The following is a 15,448-nucleotide window of genomic DNA, read 5'->3' as shown; positions in this document are numbered from 1 at the left end:
CTATATGATGCAAATATTTATTATTTGGCCTATTTTGCATGAGAAATGTATTTGTGTTATTTCTACCACCGGTACTGGGTTTGTATGTATGTTAGGGCACCTGTTTCCTTTGTATATTTTTGGTGGCAGCAGAATCCTAACACGGCAGCTCTCCTGTCTGCTGGGTCCTGGTCAGTAACACTGCCTCTCTACACCTGGCTTGATTTGGTAGTCCCCTGCCTAGTGAAGCCATCGTGTTAAGAGTCTTCAAGGTTACCTCCAACACCGTAGGGAGTTAATTCTGAAATGTGGCTATTCTGAATCTGTAATGTAAGAGGAAGGTCAAGTCTAAATGTCAGCATTACTACCTTTACATTACTCATAAATCATTGACTTTTTTCTGTTTTTACAGAGAATGCCGCAAACTTGATGTTAGCTTTTGTGCTTAATTTGCATTGTATTGGCACTGATTGAGGAAGAGAAATTTAGGAAGTAAATGTAAAGTAATTTGCCGGCCATTAACTTGATCACTAATTTAGAATGGTTAGAAAGTGCAGAGGTCGCCATCAAGTGAGGTTGATACTAACAAATTCACCATATTTTATTAGGAAAAAAAGATTGAGATGAGGGAAAATGATGCAAATTTGTGTAGTTTCCAGCTTAAAGGGTTATTTTGTGTAGTTATCTGTAAGTCATTTGGAAGGTGGGATTCGTTGTCACGTATTAATGCTATTAGTGGTTTGTTCTCAAGAGTAGCAAGCCTTACGGTGCAATTGTAGTAGAGCTGGCACATAGTAAGGATTGTGGTGTAGGATTGAGTCCTAGGCGGAGGCAGAAAGCTGTTCCAGGAAAGAGAATGGAAAGCTCTCACTTTCCTTTGAAGTCTGCCTCTGTTTTTGCGTACCCTCTTGTAACTGGAGCTCTCTCCCCCTGGAAACTATTTATAATAGGGTTAATCCTGCATCTCCTTCAGGTATGTAAAGATAGCATGTTGCCTACTTAACTTGTGTTGAGCATCATATGCGAGGCACTGGGCTGGATTCTGGAGATGCAAAGGCAGAAGCAGTTTGGTCCCCAACTATCAGAGTGAGTGTGCCCCTTCCCAGTCTGGTCTTACATGTTCTTTTTGAAAATGTTTTTCCATCACCTGTTATCCATGATTCCTTAGAGGTCGCCACCCTGATCTCATCTCAGAGGCCCTGGGTATAATTTATCTGGATTGTGACAGATTTTAGCAGTTGGGTGTTTTTATGATCTCTTCAAAAGATGTTCCCACTTACCAATATTCGTTTAAATCTTTTCAGTATAATGAGGAGGTGAGGTTTTGTGGAAAGACTTTACAAGACAAACTTAGATTTGGATCCTGGTTCTGCCTCTCAGTAACTGTAAATTCAGACAAGTTCTTAACTGCCTTCAGCCTCAGTTTCACCATCTCTAAAATAATAGTAAGTATTTCTGTCTCACAGCCCACTGAGGATTAATGTGATGGCCAGGAAAAAACATTAACCCCAGCATCCACACTTTTTAGGTTCACTAAACGTTCCCTGTTTCCTAAAGAGCATTCCCAATGGAGCAGACAGAAGCAAAATTGAAGTTCTCTCTTACCCTTGGCGTCTCTCAGTCCTACCATCATTGGCCCTGAGCTGTAGACCTAGACCTTATTAAGTGTTGTTAACTGAAAATGTCTACAGACACTGTGTTTATCTTAGTATTTCTGTAAGCTTCGATCCATTTGTGGCTCTTACAAAATGTATATACAAGTCTTAACAAACTTGTATATTTGTCTAAATGTTGTCTTTGGTTTTGTAATTTCCCATAATTTGTGCATTCTAAAGTTAATCATTGGAATGTAGTTGGTGTAAACACTGGCCTCTTTGGATGGCTCCCTGCTCTTCTTTGGGAACATCTGTGATGGCAGAACCAGAATGGCAGAACCAGAATTGCAATTTTGAAAGCTGGCTTTTGAATCTCATACGTGAAATCATACATTAATATATTTTTATAGGATGCTTTTCTAAAATGGGGTGCATTTCAGGCTGCACCCAACTGTTCCCTTTCTAGTTAATTCCAAGGTGATCTGTTGCTTTCTCCCCAAAGGGGCCTAGACTACATCCATTAATTCCATCCTTTTTTCCTTTTAGTTCTGGAATAACAGTTTGCTGAGTCACTCTGCTCTTCTTTGGGGGATATTTCTACTAAACTTACACAGAAGTACTTTTTATAGCCTAAGATTAAAGTATATCCGTCAACAAATCATTGAATGCCTTGTATGTGTCTGGCATTGGACTATGTGCTGGGAATGCAACAGTGAGCAACACCAGCACCATTCCTGCCCTCCTGGAGTTATCCAGTGTGGGATGCTTATCTTTTCAAGTTTTACAATGTTTTACAAGGATTTACAAATAACGTAATGATCACAAATAGACAAACTGCTATTTAAAAAAAAAAAAAATCCACCATGTTACGTATTTTAATCCAGTTCATGGAACATACTTTAGAAAGGAAGAATTTTTAATGAATTGTCATGGGTTAGTGGTGCCAATATAAACATTCTTAAATGACTTTTGGGAATGTATACTGGGAAAATATCTATTAATTATTGCCATTTCCATAGAATGATTCTCCTTTTCCCTAACTGATACTGGATTTCAACAAGAGGAATGGTAATATGAGGCTAAGATATATTTCTTTAAAATAATAGATGCTTGCCTCAAGAAGGATACTGATGCCAATAAAATGAGAGGAGTAAAGGATGATAACCTGGGCTCCCAGTGACTTTGGGCAAGGATGTTAATATGGTTTTAAGGGAGGAAGCACCATGAGCAAATAGAGCTATGCCCAGTAGTGGCTGAGTCCGCAGATGTTCCCTTAGTGCCCACTGACCAGTTAAAGTTGACAGTCTTGATAGGATAACAAGCAAGCTAATGGAAATCTGAAAAGACAAAATATGTCTTCTGATAGTTTTAGATCAGCTACTGCTTGTCATGTTGATAAGAGTTTTGAGAAAGCATTCTATGCTATTAAATTCACTTTGAATGGACTCATTTTCTGTGTTCAGCTGGAAGGCAGGAGCTTCCTATGGTCATTACTTTTTTTTTTTCCTACTGACTTTGAACTTCAGTCACAGGAGAGATAGTCGAGGGGTTAGAATTTTAATAATAAAACCTAGTATACGTTGAATATTTGCCAGGTTTGGCACTATATACACAATCACTATGTTTTGTGACAAGTCTGAGGTAGGTACTCATTACCGCTAGTGAAGACACCAAGATTCAAAGAAGTTAAAAATCCTGCCCAATATCGTTCTCATCAGAGCTGGGACGGGAAAGCAGGTCCATCTGCCTCCAGAGCCTGTGCCCTTAGTGACCGTGGTGTTGGCCTCAAGCCACAAAATGTGCAGCTGTGGCCCCGCACACGTCCTTACTGAGTTCAGACCGCTGTTTGGCAGATGGCACTGGGGAAGAGAGGCATTTATGCAGACAGCTGTCTATGTCTCTGTACTAAATTGGTCCTGACATTTTTATTTCTCCGAGATGTCTCCCCCATGCAGGGCGCTAATGCTAAACCAATATTGTTTTACCTTGCTTCAGGTGTACAGGCTGCCCCACATAATATGAAAAACTGCTGGTAGAATGTCATGGATAATTGCAATATAATACAAAGCTACCAGTTAGCCTTCTTCACATGTTCCATTATGCGGTGAGCCAAGCAAAGCCCACAAGACCAAAGGCCATCTAGTCAGGGGCCAAGGTAAGAATGGTCTTACGTAAAGGCCTATGTAGAAATGGTCTTCTGTGTTACGAGATCTCTCTAGCTATACTCTCCTCACCCCCTTTCTCTCTCTGAAAGGTGTTAGAAAACTTGGATTCAGATTCTGCCTCCATTGTTTTCAGGCCGTGTCACCACCTTAGGCGGGTTGCATAATCGTTCATAATTTCTGCCAAAACGCAAATGATTCACTGCCCCGTGTACACCATTCTTGTTTGTTATTCCAGAAGAGAAATTCACTTTCTGGGATAGATAAGAAATTCAGCCTTAAAATCAGATATAATTGATTTAAAATATTACTGACTTCAAATAGGATGACAGAGATGTCTAGAAGTTTGACATTTGGGAAATTGTATTACGTTTCATTCTTAGGCTGTTTACATTTAATTTAATTTAAAGTATGTGTAATGTTTTGGCTATTCTGTTTCTGTAATCTTCCAGCCAATACAAAACAGGAAATATTAACCAGATTGGAAGGCTACTGGATCAATTGGCATTAGTGTAAACGAGGTTACATTTAATAGTCTTGATACCCTGTAATAAAATGTGGGGTTGAGAAAAGAGAAATGAAAAATAGTAGGGATAAATTAATTTTAGATGGTGTATAATCATTATTTTCCCAAACTTCTGGAAGTTACAAAGTCATAGGACTTTAAAAAAATAATACATTATATACAGAAAACAATTTTAACTTTGGTGATACAGTAGAATTGAACTGTATACTAATAAATCTCTGACATCTGCAGAGTGCTTTACAGTATACATTAAGGTAGCTTACAATATTATGAATAGGTATTACTATTCTCATTTTGAAGACTTAAAAAAAACAAGAGCTCAAACCTAGATTCTGTGATTCTGGTGACTGAATTACAAGCAGCCTGAAATAGAATCCTAAAGTACATATAGGATCTATTTATTTCATTTATATAAAGCTTTCGGCTCTTTCTAAAATTATAATATAAAAGATTAAGATTTGAAAGATTGCATTTAAAACTCCTGAGTTCCTAAATTTGTTTTTTGTTTTTTACTATATATTACTATTATTAGTTGTCTTTCAGTATCCACTGTACCCTTGTTCTAGAGCAGCTGCATTTTTAACTCGGCATTGTACTTCTGACTCTAAAATCTCAGATTAGTTTGTTTGGTTTTTTTTTTTCCTACTGCGAAAGTTTGAAAATATTTGTATTGGTCAAAAAGCCAGCGTAGTGATTTAGAGTATGGGCTCTGAATTCAGACTGCGAGGGTGTGAGTTCTAGTTCTACCACTACCTGGCTGGTCTTGGGCAAGTTATTGAGCCTTTCTGAGTTTCATTTTCTCATCTGTAAAATGTGATAATAATGTTGCAAGAACTACATGAGAACTTTCTATAGTTCTTACATATGACAGATAATTGTGTTATTTTCTACCAATCAAGTCAAAGGTAATATACTTTGATTTCAGTCACTACTCACCCTTTAACTTGCTTGTAAGAACTTTGAGTAACTGATTTCACCTTCATAAATCATTTTCTTGTTTTAAAGGAAGGGATTGCATTTGGTGGTCTTTAAGGTAATTTCAGGATTCAAGTCTATTATTCTGTAATTAGTTAGTTGGAGTAACACACCAAAAGTGCTTTTAATGTAATTACTTGAAGTTTTTCTACCATCTAACTCCAAATGAGCACTAAAGGTGATCACAAGACATGGGTTCCTCAGTGCCTTGAGAGGTCACAGGTGAGGGATGTTCAGAGACTGGTCATTATCTCTGAAGCTTTGCCAGAGTTTAAACTGAAAGGAATGTGGATGATTCCATGCAAATTGTCACAACTCCTAGCAAAATAATTCAAATCACATTTGTTGTAATCCACAGAAAACTGGGATTTCCTGCTCCTATTTTAAGGGCCTTCTCAACTTTTGGAGATACATCCAGAAGAAGTAGAAATCTTACTCTCAATAGTATTGAAAAAGAATGTAGTTATTTACTGAAGTTTTTCTGAATTAGTGTCAACAAGTAGATGACACAGCAGCACTTCTTACATTTCTTTTTATATTTCTCCCATGTCTTTTAGCAAGTTCTTCTCATCTCTTCCTTTCTATCTCAGCCAAATCTAAAAAATCATCTCACTCTCTCATGATTTGGGAAAAACACTGACCATATTTCCTCTCCTCTCACACCACAACAATCATAAACACAAAAGACTCTCATAACCAATAGTGGGGTGGGAGGGAGCAGAAATCCCCCCCACTAAGTGAATAACCACTTCTGCAGCTCAGTGTTCTCCAATTTAATTCTGACACTACCTGGGGATAGCATCAGATTCCACAGAATGAGGGTTCAGTCCTCAAGACTGCCCTCCACCAGACGCCCGTTGCAAGTCCAGGCCTCCGGAACATCTGGCCAAGCAACTTCAAGTTGGGCTTTCCATGAACCCCACTTTAGATTTGGAGGTAAGATTCATTTGCTGGAGCAGCTCACAGAACTCAGGGAAACATGTTTATTGGTTTATTATAAAGGATATTTCCAAAGATGCAGATGAAGAGATGTGTAGGGTGAGGTATGGGGAAAGGAGCATGCAGCTTCCATGCACTCTCTGGGTGCCATCCTCCAGGAACCCCCTTTTAGCTCTCCAGAGGCTCCCTAACCCAGTCTTGGGTTTTTGTGGACTACCATGTGGAAATGTGATTGGCCTCCAGGGTATGGGGTAAGGCCCTCTCTGGAATTATGACGTCATGACCTGCAACTGGAAAGGTGGGGGAAGATTAGAGTCCTGCCTTGGGACAAGGGAAAGAAGGACAGAAAATCAGAGAGATTCTATTTTTTCCTGAGGCCCGACACACCCAACATTATAACAAAAGACTATAACAAGGCCTGTGGGAGTTGTGAGCCAAGAACTGTGGACAAAAACCTATATCTATATCTCTCTGTAACACCACATCTACACAAATATTTTCCCAAGTATTTCCACTATTCCTTCAACCTTTTCCTCTACCATCCTTTTGCACATAAAACAGTTGTATCTGTTGTCGGAATCTGACATTTGCTCTCTATCCCTTCTTGGAATTAATGAAGGCCTGACTGCTTGCAGAGCAAGTAGGAGGGAGGCGGTATTACAGTTACACAGATTTATTTTCATAGCTGTCACATTATTAGTGTTCTAGTCTTACTATGCACCACTCTCCCCCTACTCTCCCCCAAAAAAGAAAAGAAAAGTTACTGCATTCTGTTTTACATTATTATCACCGGTCAAATCCCATTATGTCAAAATAGGTCACCTCTAAAGTTCAGCTTTATTCTGGCTTTTAAATAGGATAATCTGCCCTCCTATATTGCAGAAATGTAGAAAAACCCTTTGTTAAAAGAACTAAATGGAATAGATTTATAGTATTTACCTGGAAGAAAATAATTATAGTTCCTAGGAATTAGAAACTACCTCAAGTAGGAGAGATTGATGCTTGTTCAATTTCAACTATTTTTAGCTGCTAAATTTGGTATTTTTCTCTATTTCTTATGTTGCTTTTTTATTTCTCAAATTTAGACTTAAATCTGTTGACTTCCTGTGAAGATCTTTTCCTTCCTTACATCTTGTACATATACACATTTGTGTTCCTCCTGTACTGCTAATATAGTTTCATCATCATTTTGTTAAGTCAAAATTCATTGTTTACAGAATTGCAATTATGTAAGTTGTTTACAGGATTGCGATTATGTAAGTGCTGTTGCAGCTGAGCCACCTAGCATACTATGATGTATTTTCCTTGCTTGCAAGTTGTTTCCCTGCAGTTAAGAACTTTTGTTTCCTTAGGTTTTTATGTGTATACCAGTAATTCCACCCTAAACTCTGTGCTAGTTGCCTAAGTCTCCTGTCCTTGTGTCAGTTGTAAAGTATTCTATCATTTGCATCTGTTTGAAGAACTTCATCTCAGAGAGTGCTGGGCCCTGATGTTCTGGGCCTCCCTTCACCATTATCCTAGAACTCCATTCTTGAATTGGATTACCAATTCTAGATCTCCCCCATGATTGTTTAGCACCATGCCCATAGTGCTGTCTTGTGACAGCATTCTCCTGAGATCTACTTGTTTAAAAGTGTGTGTAGCACCACCTCCCTCCTACTGGCCATGTGAAGATGTGCTTGCTCCCCCTTCGCCTTCTGCCATGATTGTAAGTTTCCTCAGGCCTCCAGAGAAGGAGAAGCCTGTACAGTCTGCAGAATTGTGAGCCGATTAAACCTCTTTAAAAGTTACCCAGTCTCAGGGATGTCTTTAGAGCAGTGTGAGAATGCAATAATTCAAACACATCCTCAATTGGAAGAGTGAATGAGAGGTGAACATTGTAAGGTCCATTTTACCTTCATGCTTTATTGATGGTTTGGCTGGGGGTAGACAATAATTTGTAGGGAAGTGAATAATTTCATGTTTCTGCATAGTTAGGGCTTTCTGAGCACTTTTAATAACACCTAGGTTGAAAAACTAGCCTGGGAAGGGTAAAATTGAGTAGCCAGAGACCTGCAGAAAGATTTAGAGACTTACCTCCAAATGCATTTAAATTTCAAAGGGGGATGACCCCAAGAGCCAGTTATTCATGTTCCAAAGGATGGGTAATGACTAGGGAGCAAAGGTTTCTCTGCTCCTCTCAAATAATGATAGGGAAGCTGGTGGCCTGTATAAGCCCCCCAGATAATTTCAGACAGATTCTCATATATGCAGGGTGACGTGGCTTTCATCATGTTTCGTGTTGATATTGGGCATGGGGAACTCTTGCAGTGATTGCTATAATAGCAACTTTGATTTCTGCTCCCAAAATCTCACATTTACTTTCAGGATAGAAATTTGAGTACAGATATTAAAACCTTATAATAAACTTTTAAAATTTTGAAAATATCTTGAAAAGTCTGATGCCATTCACAGTTTTGATCCTTTATGTGCAACCTATGTATTTTTCTCTCTTTAAAGTTTGAAGAATCTTCCTGTCACCCCCTATATTCTAAAATATGGTGATGTTTCCTAGTGTGGATGTACTGGAAACTGGTAGGTCCTTTCAATCTGGAAAATATGTCCTTCAGTTATTCTGGAAAGTTTTCTTGAATTATTTGCGATTTCCTCATTTTTTTTTTTAAAATTTTCTTCACTTTTCCTAGACGAGCTCTCTAAATTTCTTCTTATTGTTTATTTTTCAGCTTTTTGTCCTCATCTAATTTTTGAGAAATTTTCTTAACTTTATGTTTCTAACATTTATATTTTTAAAAAAATTATTTTGAAATAATTTTAGATTTAAGAAATATTGATCAGAAAATAAGTAGAGAATTTCCCAGTGAACTTCTTCTAGTGTTAGCATCTTACATAACTATAGTACAGTGATGAAAACCATGAAATAAAATTGATGCAATTCTGTTAATTAAACTACAGTCTTAATTTTGGATTTCACCTTTTTTTTCACTAATGTCCTTTGTCTGTTATTAGATCCAGTCCATAATTTCACATTGCAATTATTTCTTACGTTTCCTTAATTTTCTCCAATCTGAAAGTTCCTTATTCTCCCCATGTCTTTCATAGTCTGGATACTTTTTGGACAGTACTGGTAAGTTACATTTTAGACTGTCTCAATTTAGTTTGTCTGATACTTTCTCATATTACATTGAAATTATGCATTTTTTGGCAAGAAGACCACAGATGCAATGTGCCTTTCTCTTAATTTATCTTAACATTTTTGTGTATGCTCTCCAGATTTCTATGTATATATATATTTATTTTTATCATGCTTCTTTCGTTAAATGGCATAAAACAAAACACCTTTCAATAACAATATCCTTGCATAGTATGATTTTTATTTCTGCATAATATACCATTATTTGGAACTTGCCATAATTTATTTATGCCTTTGTTTTAACTATTTTTATATGCTGAATGCTTTGTGTGTATAAAGCATACTACTATTATTAACTATTTGTGCATATCTCTGTGAACAGTATATATCCTCGAGATAGATCTTAAGAAGTAGACTTAGTAGGTCAATATAGATTAAAAATTATAAGGCTTTGTTATCCACAGCCAAGTTGCCTTTAAAAGGTTATTATTTGTACTTCTTTCAGCTGTGTCATACTTTTTTTAAACATTTACACTAATGTGTATTCATACTAACATCTGTGAATACTATGGGAGACCAGAATATGCCTTGTTAACATACAGAAATTTGTTGAGCAGAAATCAAGAAGAGGCAGATAAGGAAAGCTCCCTGCCCTCCCTCTATTTGTTTAAAAGCAGAGCATAGATTTACAAAGACAAAAGGTATCCTGCTGCCCTTTCCTGCTGTTCTGCCAGGGAGAGCAAAGTTAACTACCGACAACTTTAGCCTCTTAGCCTGGTGATGGCACCAGAGGAATCTACATTAACAAGCTTTACTAACCAGACTTTATCTGCCAGTTATTTGCCTTCGCCCACGCTGCTACCTCTAAAGATGCAAAGTTCTTTCCTTTTGACCTGTTACTTCGCTAAAAATGTATAGGTCTTTGTTGAAGATGCTACATAAGTTGGAATTCACAGCCACCTCTTTGAAAACTACTCATTTTCTGGGTGTCTCCCACGTCTATGTGAAATACGTATGTTAACAAACTTATGTTTTTCTCTTGTTAATCTTTCTTTGTGTACAGGGGTCTTTTCCAAGTAAGAACCTATGGAGGTCGAAGAAAAATTGCTCTTCCCCCACAATACATTTACATGTATTGTGCTTTTAACATTTTACATTATAGGAGGTATTAAAAACATCAGTTGTTAATGATAAAATGGAAGAATCTAGGAATAATTTAATCCTTTTCTTTAAAGATAGAAATCTTCCATCTCCACCCTATCACTTTATCTGTCCCTAACTGACTAAAACTTTGTGAAAGTTAGTTAAACATGGTGGAATAGCTCTTTCAGTTGTTTCCTGGAGATATATCCAGTATATGTATATCCTAATATACTTTCTCATACAGACACATTCATTGGGGTGTATATATTTTCTACAAGAAATTTTAAATTCTATTTTTATAATAATAATGAAAAGTAATACCAAATATGTTCGGGAAGACCATCTTATAAACAAGAAATAACTGCCAATCACTTGCAAATCCCACATTTTTTGTGCTTAGGATTCTATAATGTCTTAGTCCTTTTGTACTGCTGTAACAGAATACCACACACTGCGTAATTTAAAAAGAGGAGAAAGTTACTTCTGTTTTGGTGGCTGGGAAGTGCAAGATCAAGGCATAGGCATTTGGTCTTGTGAGGGCTCTCTTGCTGCATCCTGTCATAGCAAAAGGCAGGAGGGCAAGCAAGCTAAATGACATGTGAAGCCTCTTTTATGAGGGTCTTAATCCCATTAATGAGGAGTGAGCCTTCATGACCGAATCCTCTCTTAAAGGCCCCATGTCCTAATGCCATCACAAAGGCAACACCTGAATTTAGGAGATTAAGCTTTAACATGAATTTTGGAGGAGACATACATATTCAAACCATAGCACATATACAACAAAGAAAGGTACTATCTATATTGTCATGGAATAATAAGAAAACATGATGGAGGTAGATTCCATATGTAGAGTTGCATTCTTGCAAATGGCACTGAACAAATGAAAGTTTGGTTGTGTTAATGAAAAACATTGACAAAGTAGCATCTATCTTAAGCATTTAAATGTAGGGCATTTAAATGTACCTTTATTTACCTGCATTTTGATACAGGGTCAAGGTCTTTTATGTGAGCCCAGTATCTAGATTCCATAATCTATTTTTTAAATAGATTTTTAAATTCATACTCATAATACTACTGCTTTTTTCAAATGGAGAGAGAACTTAAATCCATTGTGAAACAATTATTACATCTCAGATTTTTGAATTTTGGGGGGTCAATATTTTATATTTGTCTCATCTATACATAATATAACAATTTAACCATTCAGTTTTTTTCCAGTGCATCCAACAGATTTTTAAAATGGAAGCAACCCTTCTCTTTCTTCTCATAATTATTTATCAGTTTGGGAAATATTTAATTAAATTTCATATTTAAATTAACAAGTACAACTGGCATAACATGTCTGGGGTGGAAATAGAGGAAGACAACAAACTCTTGGCAGGCATGCAATTCAATTTATAGAGGCAGACATATGTGAATGTTCTAGACAGTAGCCCACTAGCCATGAGCTTATTGTGGGCTATAGGTGTCAGACAAGGGAATATATAGTGTCATTTATATCAGAATCATGTCATATTGTGAAGAAGTAATCTATTTTCAGCAAAACACATCATAATTCAGCTTTAATTCATGTTCATTTGAATTTTGTTGGTTTCAAAATTTGGTTTGTTTTTAATTGGAAATTTTAGTACTTGCGTGTTACAAGCATAAGGATTTATAGTTGGTTTAAGTTGAATATGTTTAAGTAATGTTCTTTTCTGGGTGGTTGACAAACAGGTATTTTATCTTTTAAATTTTTTATTTTAATTTTTGTGGGTACTCAGGTGAATATATTTATGGGAGACATGAGATGTTTTGATACAGGTGTGCAAGGCATAATAAGCACATCATGGAGAATGGGGTATCTGTGCCCTCAAGCATTTATCCTTTGTGTTAAAAACAATCCCATTATACTCTTTTAGTTATTTTTAAATGTACAATTAAATTATTATTGACTATAGTCGCCCTGTTGTGCTGTCAAATGCCAGGTCTTAGTCATTCTTTCTAACTATTTTTGTACCCATTAACCATCCCCGCCTCTACTCATGACCCCCACTACCCTTCCCAGCCTCTGGTAACCATGCTTCTATTCTTTATATCCATGAGTTCAATTGTTTTGATTTTTAGATCTCACAAATACATAAGAACATACGACGTTTGTCTTTCTGTGCATGGGTAATTTCACTTAGCATGACTACCAGTTCCATCTATGTTGTTGCAAATGACAGGATCTCATTCTTTTTTATGGCTGGATAGTATTAATACTTCATTATGTATAGGTAACACATTTTTGTATCCATTCATATGTTGATGGACACTTAGGTTGCTTCCAAATTTTGGTAATTGTGAACAGTGCTGCAACAAACATGGCAGTGCAGATATCTCTTTGATATACTAATTTTCTTTTTTTGTGGGTGTATACCCAGCAGTGGGATTGCTGTGTTATATGGTAGCTCTATGTTTAGTTTTTTGAGGAATCGCCAAACTTCTCTCCGTAGTAGTTGTACTAATTTACATTCTCACCAACAGTGTACAAGGGTCCCCTTTTCTCCACATCCTTGACAGCATTTGTTATTGCCTGTCTTTTGAATATAAGCCATTTTAACTGGGGTGAGATGATACCTCATTGTAGTTTTGATTTGCACTTCTCTGATGATCAGTGATGTAAAACACCTTTTCATATGCCTGTTTGCCACTTGTTATGACTTCTTTTGAGAAATCTTTGTTCAGATCTTTTGCCTATTTTTTGATCTTGTGATTAGATTTTTTTTCCTATAGAGTTGTTTGAACTCCTTATATATTCTGTTTTTTAATCCCCTGTCAGGTGGGTAGTTTGCAAATATTTTCTTCCATTTTGTGAGTTATCTGTTCACTTTTTTGATTGCTTCCTTTGCTATGCAGAAGTTTTTAACTTGATGTGATCCCATTTGTTCATTTTTGCTTTGGTTGCCCATGCTTGCAGGGTATTAAGAAATTTTTGTCCATCTCAATGTCCTGAAGAGTTTCACCAAAGTTTCCTTGTGGTGCTTTCATAGTTTGAAGTCTTAGATTTAAGTCTTTAATTCATTTTGATTTGATTTTTGTATATAGCGTGAGATAGGGGTTTAGTTTCATTCTTCTGCATGTGGATATTCAGTTTTCCTGGCACCATTTATTGAAGAGACTGTCTTTTCCCCAGTGTACGTTCTTGATACCTTTGTTGAAAATGAGTTCATTGTAGATATGTGAATTTGTTTCTGGGTTTTTTAATTCTGTTCCATATGTCTGTGTGTCTGTTTCTATGCCAGTACTATGCTGATTTGCTTACTACAGCTCTGTAATATAATTTGAAGTCAGGTAATGTGATTCCTCCAGTTTTGTTCTTTTTGCTTAGGATAGCTTTTGTTATTCTGGAACTTTTGTGGTTCTATATAATTGCTAGGATTTTTTTTTCTATTTCTGTGAAGAATGTCGTTGGTATTTTGATAGAGATTACATTGAATCTATGGATTGCTTTGTGTAATATGGACATTTAAAAAATATTGATTCTTCCAATCCATGAATATGGGATATATTTTTATTTTTTGTGTGTCTTCTTCAGTTTCTTGCATCAGTGTTTTATAGTTTTCATTATAGAGACCTTTCACTGCTTTGGTTAATTCCTAGGTACTCAATTTTAATTTCTGGTTATTGTAAATGGGATTACTTTTTAAATTTCTTTTTCAGATTGTTCACTGTTGGCATATAGAAATGCTACTTATTTTTATGTGTTGATTTTGCATCCTGCAACTTTACTGAATTAGTTTATCAGTTCTAATAGCTTTTTGGTGGATTATTCAGGATTTTACAAAAAGAAAATCATATCATCTGCAAACAAGGATAATTTGACTTCTTCCTCCAATTTGGATACCCTTTATATCTTTCTCTTGTCTGATTGCTCTCGTTAGGCCTTCCAGTACTATGTTGAATAACAGTGGTGAAAGTGAACATTCTTGTCATGTTTCAGATCTTATAGGAAAGTCTTTCAGTTTTTCCCCATTCAGCATGATACTAGCTGTAGATCTGTCATTTATGGCTCTTATTATGTTGAGGTATGTTCCTTCTATACCCAGTTTTTGACGGTTTTTATCATGAAGAGATGTTGAATTTTATCAAATACTTTTTCAGCATCTGTTGAAGTGATCATGTTTTTTGTCTTCACTCTGTTTTATCATATTGATTTATTTGTGAATGTTGAACCATCCTTGTATCCCAATATGGTTTGGCTCTCTGTCCCCACCCAAATCTCATCTTGTAGCTCCCATAATTCCCATGTGTTGTGGGAGGGACCTGGTGGAAAATGATTGAATCATGGCAGTGGGTCTTTCTCATGCGTTCACATGATAGTGAATGGGTCTCATGAGATCTGATGGTTTTAAAAAGGAGAGTTTCCCTGCATAAGCTCTCTTTTTGCTTGCTGCCATCCACGTAAGATGTGACTTGCTCTTCCTTGCCTTCTGCCATGATTGTGAGGCCTCCCCAGCCATGTGGAACTGTAAGTTGGTAAGTCCAGTAAACCTCTTTCTTTTATAAATTGCCCAGTCTCAGGTATGTCTTTATCAGCAGTGTGAAAATGGTCTAATACAGTAAATCAGTACCAGTAGAGTGGGGCAATGCTGAAGAGATACCCAAAAATGTGAAAGAGACTTTGGAACTGGGTAACAGGCAGAGGTTGAAACAGTTTGGAGGGCTCAGAAGAAGATAGGAAAATGTGGGAAAGTTCGAAACTTCCTATAGACTTGTTGAGTGGCTTTGCCTAAAATGCTGATAGTGATACAAACAATAAGGTCCAGGCTGAGGTGGTCTCAGATGGAGATGAGGAACTTATTGGGAACTGGAGCAAAGGTGACTCTTGTTATGTTTTAGCAAAGAGACTGACAGCATTTTGCCCCTGTCCTAGAGATTTGTGGAACTTCGAACTTGAGAGAGATGATTTAGGGTATCTGGTGGAAGAAATTTCTAAGCAGCAAAGCATTCAAGAAGTCAGTTGAGTGCTGTTAAA

The sequence above is a fragment of the Macaca fascicularis genome, chromosome 18 (genome assembly GCF_037993035.2).
Source record: "Macaca fascicularis isolate 582-1 chromosome 18, T2T-MFA8v1.1".
Lineage (NCBI taxonomy): Eukaryota > Metazoa > Chordata > Mammalia > Primates > Cercopithecidae > Macaca > Macaca fascicularis.
This window is presented reverse-complemented; position numbering follows the sequence as displayed.